Below are 6537 nucleotides of genomic sequence, written 5' to 3'. Positions count from 1 at the left end.
AAAACATTTTTAACAGAAGTAAGAGATCGCCACTCCACGTGAAGAGTAACCGAATTCACTGAGGTTACTGTTATAGTTTCAGACCTATAGATCGATTCATATTATTCTATGTTTTACTAACGCGTATGTTAAAATGATACATAATATTGCAATATTCAGGTTTGAAATGTATAAATTTTGCAATTTTCATGTTGCATTAGGATACCAATAAGATAAATAAAAGAATGTTTTATTGCACTAATGCAATTGGTTGTATATTAACCATCACATAACTATTTGTTACAGTTATAAATGAAGTTCCTAACAGAATACCATAGCTGGAGTTTGGCAGTCTAGAGATCTTTCTCAAATTACTCTACCATTATACAGTATTTTAGGTACTTATTTATTATTAGGATACACAATTATTTTTTGCTTTTTTTTGTATCATAAACAAGTCTACTAGGTTAATGGGTTTTAAATTAACGTGCAGGTCGTGGCATTAACAGTGAATAATAATTAAATAACCCAATAAATATATTTAAAATCAACAGTAGCAATAAAAATTTTCAACTTACAATCTAAAAAATATATAATTACAGGTCCTATTTATCTCTAATTTTAACAAAAATTGTTAAAAACATATCAAAAACTAATTGAATGCAAGACTCAATGATTAAAAATTCTAATCAAATGTGAATGTAGAGTTTAGCTTCAGTACTCCTTCCCCTCAATGCAGTCTGACGCTATCACAGACATGACCATTGGAATCCGATATCTATTTCGTGTTGAGAGATCTAAACTATTCGGCGAAGAAAAAGCTGAAATTGAACTCATTATATCGTTTGGAATTAACATACACCTACGCTACAAAATATAGTGTAATCTGGTTGAGGAGGTATTCTCACTGTACTATCAACTGAACAGTTGCGTGCATTATGATGTTTTAGACAGATCTCTGAGCACAGTGGAGCAACAAAGATTTCTACAAATATTGTAGCTGTAGTGGAAAGGTTTGATTCAATGTGATTGTTGAGCTTAGTTACAGTTTACCATCCTCTTATTGCAGCGTCTAGAGTCTAACAGCATACCCAGAGAGAACTTACCAACCCACTATTCCAAAGTAAGGTTGTTAGCAGGTCTGCTCCAGACTTGAGTGACGACAAGCACTTTACTCTATAGAAATCCAACAAATATATGAATGGTTTCTCTTTAATGATCCGATCTTTAAGAACAAGAAGGGGAATCTTTTAATGAATTTTCAAGAGAGCTCCTGCTACGGCTAACAAATGGCTACACGGACAATAAAGGACCATTTGACTAGTTACAGATTAATGGCTAATAATGGGGAGGTTACTCGTCAAATGTTTACTCACATCTAGCTGACACTTTAGAACACGACAAACATCTGTAGCTCAGCTGTAGAAGTTAGTTTACAGCTAGCTTACATGTATGTTCTTGTCCAAATTGCGAGAAATCTTTACGAATGATAACGATGATATGATGATCGCGTTATCCCATAATGTTCTGCACTGCATTCTAGAAAAATGGTTCGTACTGAGGTTAGATTGGATCGAATTAATCACAATCGTTGTGTATTTATTAACGTGTTGTGTATTTATTACAAGATCTAAGCTTCAGCAAACACAAAACATTGGTATTGATCTAGGTTAATACCGGATGGAGCGGTTGGTGTACTGTTTACATGGTCTGTAATTGATAGTGTGTTATATTTATGTAAGTGATATCCTAAGATGTTGTTATTATACTGATTAATTCCCTTGTTAAACAGAACAATAAATGAGTTGAGACAGAAGTAATTTATAGTTTAAGGATTTAATTTTGATTTAAACTTACGAACATAAAATATAATAACAAGTGAAAGGTTAAAAGAAAAAATTGGTACAGTGTGATATGCATATTGTTCATCCCGCTATAGGATATAAAACTATATTAAAACTATTAATTTTTTCGCTTGCTTGCACCTCTAAATAACACATAATTTAAGTACATATTATTATTTTCTATTGATAAATGTATCTTAAATGTTATTGTACCTTCTTCTAATTTGATAAAGCAATAACAAAAATTTTTTTAAATACAACTTTTTATCGGATACTTGATTTTTATACGTAAATCGTAAGACCCACATGCTTAGGGATTAGGAGAGGAGAATTATATTAAATTCAAATTCTTTAAAATTATGAATAGAAATCAATTTTGGAGGGCTTTTATAGGACGGAGACATTATTTTAAGGGCTATTTATTGAACTAAAAAGTTATTTGCAAGTGGATCCAAAAATTAAGCGGTAGATTTGCTCCTAACTCTGTGAACTTTGGATTATCAGACAAAACAGGGAAATTTGAAGGAAAGACATTGTAAATATTTAACGAAATATTTCTTACAGTATCCTATTACTCTACTCGTGTTTCATTTGCAGCATTGATATATATGAAATATGAATATTATGAATAGAAATTCATTTAACTTTACTTTAAAAACTTTTCCGACAAGCCCCGCTTCAACTTTCTTCAAGACCATCCTTGTTATTTTAATTTTATCTTGATCTAATTCACTCAATAGAGTTACATATTATTATAGAGGGAATATTACAGTTATTTAGTGGAAATTAGTTTCTTGCTCGCATTTCCTTACTAAATTATAAAGTACCTAACTCAATATTTTAATTCGCACAACTTTATCATCTGTAAGACTTATTGTCCTACCGCAAGGGGGGAGGTTCCTTTAATGACGGATTCTGTACTATCCCACCACCTATCAAGAAAACTAAAATAAAATCCATGTATTAGCTTACTGGAATCTGCAACTTTAAAGCTATCAACTAGAAGTTTAAATTTTAAAACCTTAATTTTAAACTTGAATTTTAATTGTATACACCCAACTGTTTAGACAGTTTTAATTAGTTCTATTCCATTTTCTTATAATAAGGGAGTTCCGGTAGATTTGTTTAAAGCATGTTAATTCTTGTACTAGAAAATTACATTTTCTTGTCGAGATTTAGATTGAAATTTATTTGGAATTTCATCAGTGACCTTAGATCTATATTTACCTAAAGTTGGACAAAAGCAGTACATGCTTGTTTCTTTAATTAATTATGTAAACTATGTATACCTCTTCAAGGACGGTAAGTGTGCCAATGTCCAAACAATCCCAATTTCATGGAGTACCCTTCAATAGATTACTAAATTTTATCATTATTTTATGATTAAATATACTGAATTTAGGTTGGAGTATGCCACGTCTCTATTAACAGGCGTCGCTAAACGTACATGCAAAATAATTTACTTCATTCTCAATGTATTTTGTGGATAGATGTAAAGAAAAACTTACAAACCCCATACTTACAGAAGATGTATTTGCTAGCTCCTTGGGTGACAAGCTTCCATGACACTCACCAAAACCCGATGGATGGACATACACAATCTTAGAAAAAAATCTTAGCTGTACAAATATAAAATTTATGATCAACTAAAAACCATAGATGAACTTTTATCTAGATATCCTAAATTTAGGTAGAGAACTTGGTTACATAATTTGACTCTTTTAATTGGAAATTTGTTTATAAAAAGTGTCAATAATGTAATAAGAGTTTTTTCAGTCTTAATTGAACATTCATGAAACTTTCTCATCGAACTGTAAAATAACTGTAAAGCAAATAAACTCAATTTTTCAATGTGTAAACACAGAACGTGTTATTTTAACTTGAAAGGGTAAGTGATAGAATATTACTTAAGCTATCAACCCTCGAGTCTTTACTCCATTATCTTAATTAACTTTCATATAATCCAATTAAGTCTTCATCAAAGTAGCCAGTTATAATAGGCTATAGAAGAATGGCTTTGTAAATTAAATGAAGAAAGTGATATGATAAGATGATAATCTATTACACTGCGCTAACTTTATATTGCGTCCTTACTGACAACATTTTAGTATAACCATAGTGTTATATGATAGTACCTTAATACTTTATACAGGCGTCTTATAGTGAAGATGATAATCTATTACACTGCGCTAACTTTATATTGCGTCCTTACTGACAAAATTTTAGTATAACCATAGGGTTATATGATAGTACCTTAATACTTTATACAGGCGTCTTATAGTGAAGATGATCTCGGTCCAACATTAAGACGTAAGAGTTGGTTGGCTTCCCCTTAGTTACATTTGATCGTGGTTTTAACTCAAAAATGTATAGTTTATATGTATATATCTCTTGTAATACCATTTGGTTTCAATACGCTTTAAATAGTTTAAAGCATAAACAAAACAGAAAATCCAGTGTTCATGTTTTAATTTTGGAATTTCCAGAACCCTTCATCGAAAACACACTGAATTAATAAAACATAGAAACAAAACTCAAATCAAGAATTAAAAACTTAACAAAAAAAGAATTTTAATAAATAAATACCATATAAAACAAGATTCCAATCAGCTGTATTTCGAATATTTGTAAATGTTTACATAGAACTAAAAATGTATATAAGAATGAAAACAGAATCATCTTAGGTTCAACGCATCTAGTTGCCTTGATTTAAAAATTAATTGATGTGCGTTTTAAAATTTTCTTAAATTTATTAGATTGTTATTTAGATTTAAATTTCCTACTAATGTTAAATTCCTTTTAGTCCGAAGCAATTTTATAATTTATTTAGATTGTGTTCTATTGCACGGGGAGATAATGTTCTTTCATATATACCGTTATTATAGCACATATATTATATTAATTTGGAGCTAATACTTTATAAATCAAAACAACTTTTCGGAAATACTTGATTTATTCCGAATTAAAGTTCAACAAAATTTTAACAAAGTTTACAAACTTTAGATTTGATTTTCTTCAAAAACTTCTCACAATCGATCAAATCTAATTAAGAGTCTGATCAAAAAAAGAATTAAAATTCAAATGAAACTAAAAATGTATACTTCTCCAAAAATGGTTTAAATTAACAAAATAAAATGAAAAGTTCTCTTCTCAAAACATTCAAAAATCAATATAACACAAACTTGATATTAACTTTACGACCAAAATTTAATTCACAATACTTCAAAAATGTAATTAATTCTCAGACTCTGTAATATGGGAAATTTTACAAATTTAATCACAACAGTATAAAATAAAAGATATTAACTAAACGCTGGTACGGGACTTACTACTTTGAAGACTATGGAGGCTGATAGGAAAATAAAAACGCACTAAAGAAAATTAAAACTTGATTTAAATTTACACCTGATTAAAAGAATTACTCTAGATCCCAAAACTATAGGATTAGAGGAAGAAATACTGCTTCTCTACTGAGGTCTGCACCCTGTCGTCGAAACTTCAAGACTGCGCTCCCTCTCTCCACCCAACAGGCTCGGAACGTATCACCGTAGATAATACGATCAGCTGATTGACCGGTCTCGAACCAACAAACAATGTCCACGCACCGCGTCTAGTTAACAAAGAGCTTACTTCCTACCGCGATTCAGCATAAATAATTACGACTACGGCACACACACACACACACACACACACACACACACACACACACACACACATATATATATATATATATATATATATATATATATATATATATATATATATATATATATATATATATATAATCTCAGATGAACTCTTCATTGTTTAACTATGGAGTGAAGTGTGTGATGATGATAGTGAAGATTGTTCGTTACCAGTAGGTTTTAAAAAATTCTTAACCTCTTGAAGTGTGTTGCCTAGTGGCTTAGATATTCCCTTAGAACAATTTTAAAGAACTCCAGTTATTTTCTGTACAATATTTCCTTGTAATTACAACTTTATCACGTACACTTTATAAACATACACTGAATAAAATAAATTAACGGAAGAAGAAACACCTGATAATAAGCTTTACTAAATGAATTTAAACTTTGACATTTAAACACATTTTGATTAGTTGTTACTTTAAGTGGGCAATGTACCCAAAACATATGTTTTTAATTTCTGCCACTAATTAATCTTTTTGTTCATTAAAGTGTCTCCCTAGGACAGGGTTTAAAGAAAATATATTATTAACCCCCTCCCACCCCTCTTCAGAGGAAAGGTAGGGGGTTTTTTTCAAGAAAATTAGGAATTCTTGTTTTACACCATAGCTGCTTTTGTATTGCACCTATTCAAAATTTTTAGATATTGTTTTAAAGCTAATGAAATAGCCTTACAAAGTGTAGTATGGAATTTTGTGTGTAGTTATCAAAATAGGTAAGTGAAATTTTATTTTATTTTTTTTTTCAAAAAATTATTAATTTTCTATAAAATGGAAAAAAAAAATTATATTAGGAGTATAATTTAAAATATACTTGATCCCATACTACACCTTGTGCACTATATATTGAAGATCATATGTACACAAATATGAGGTCTCTAGGTCAATAAATAAAGAAGTTACGTTGTAAAACGTGTTGGAAAACACGGAAAAAAACAAACGGGAAAAGGCAAAAAAACTTCACATGTTTATTATATATGAAAAGTAAGACTATTTACTATAATCATTGTTTTTGTGTTTAGTGTATAT

Source organism: Homalodisca vitripennis, unplaced genomic scaffold (assembly GCF_021130785.1).
Source record: "Homalodisca vitripennis isolate AUS2020 unplaced genomic scaffold, UT_GWSS_2.1 ScUCBcl_206;HRSCAF=1617, whole genome shotgun sequence".
NCBI lineage: Eukaryota > Metazoa > Arthropoda > Insecta > Hemiptera > Cicadellidae > Homalodisca > Homalodisca vitripennis.
The sequence above is the reverse complement of the archived record's forward strand: the minus strand, read 5'-3'. Positions refer to the sequence as shown.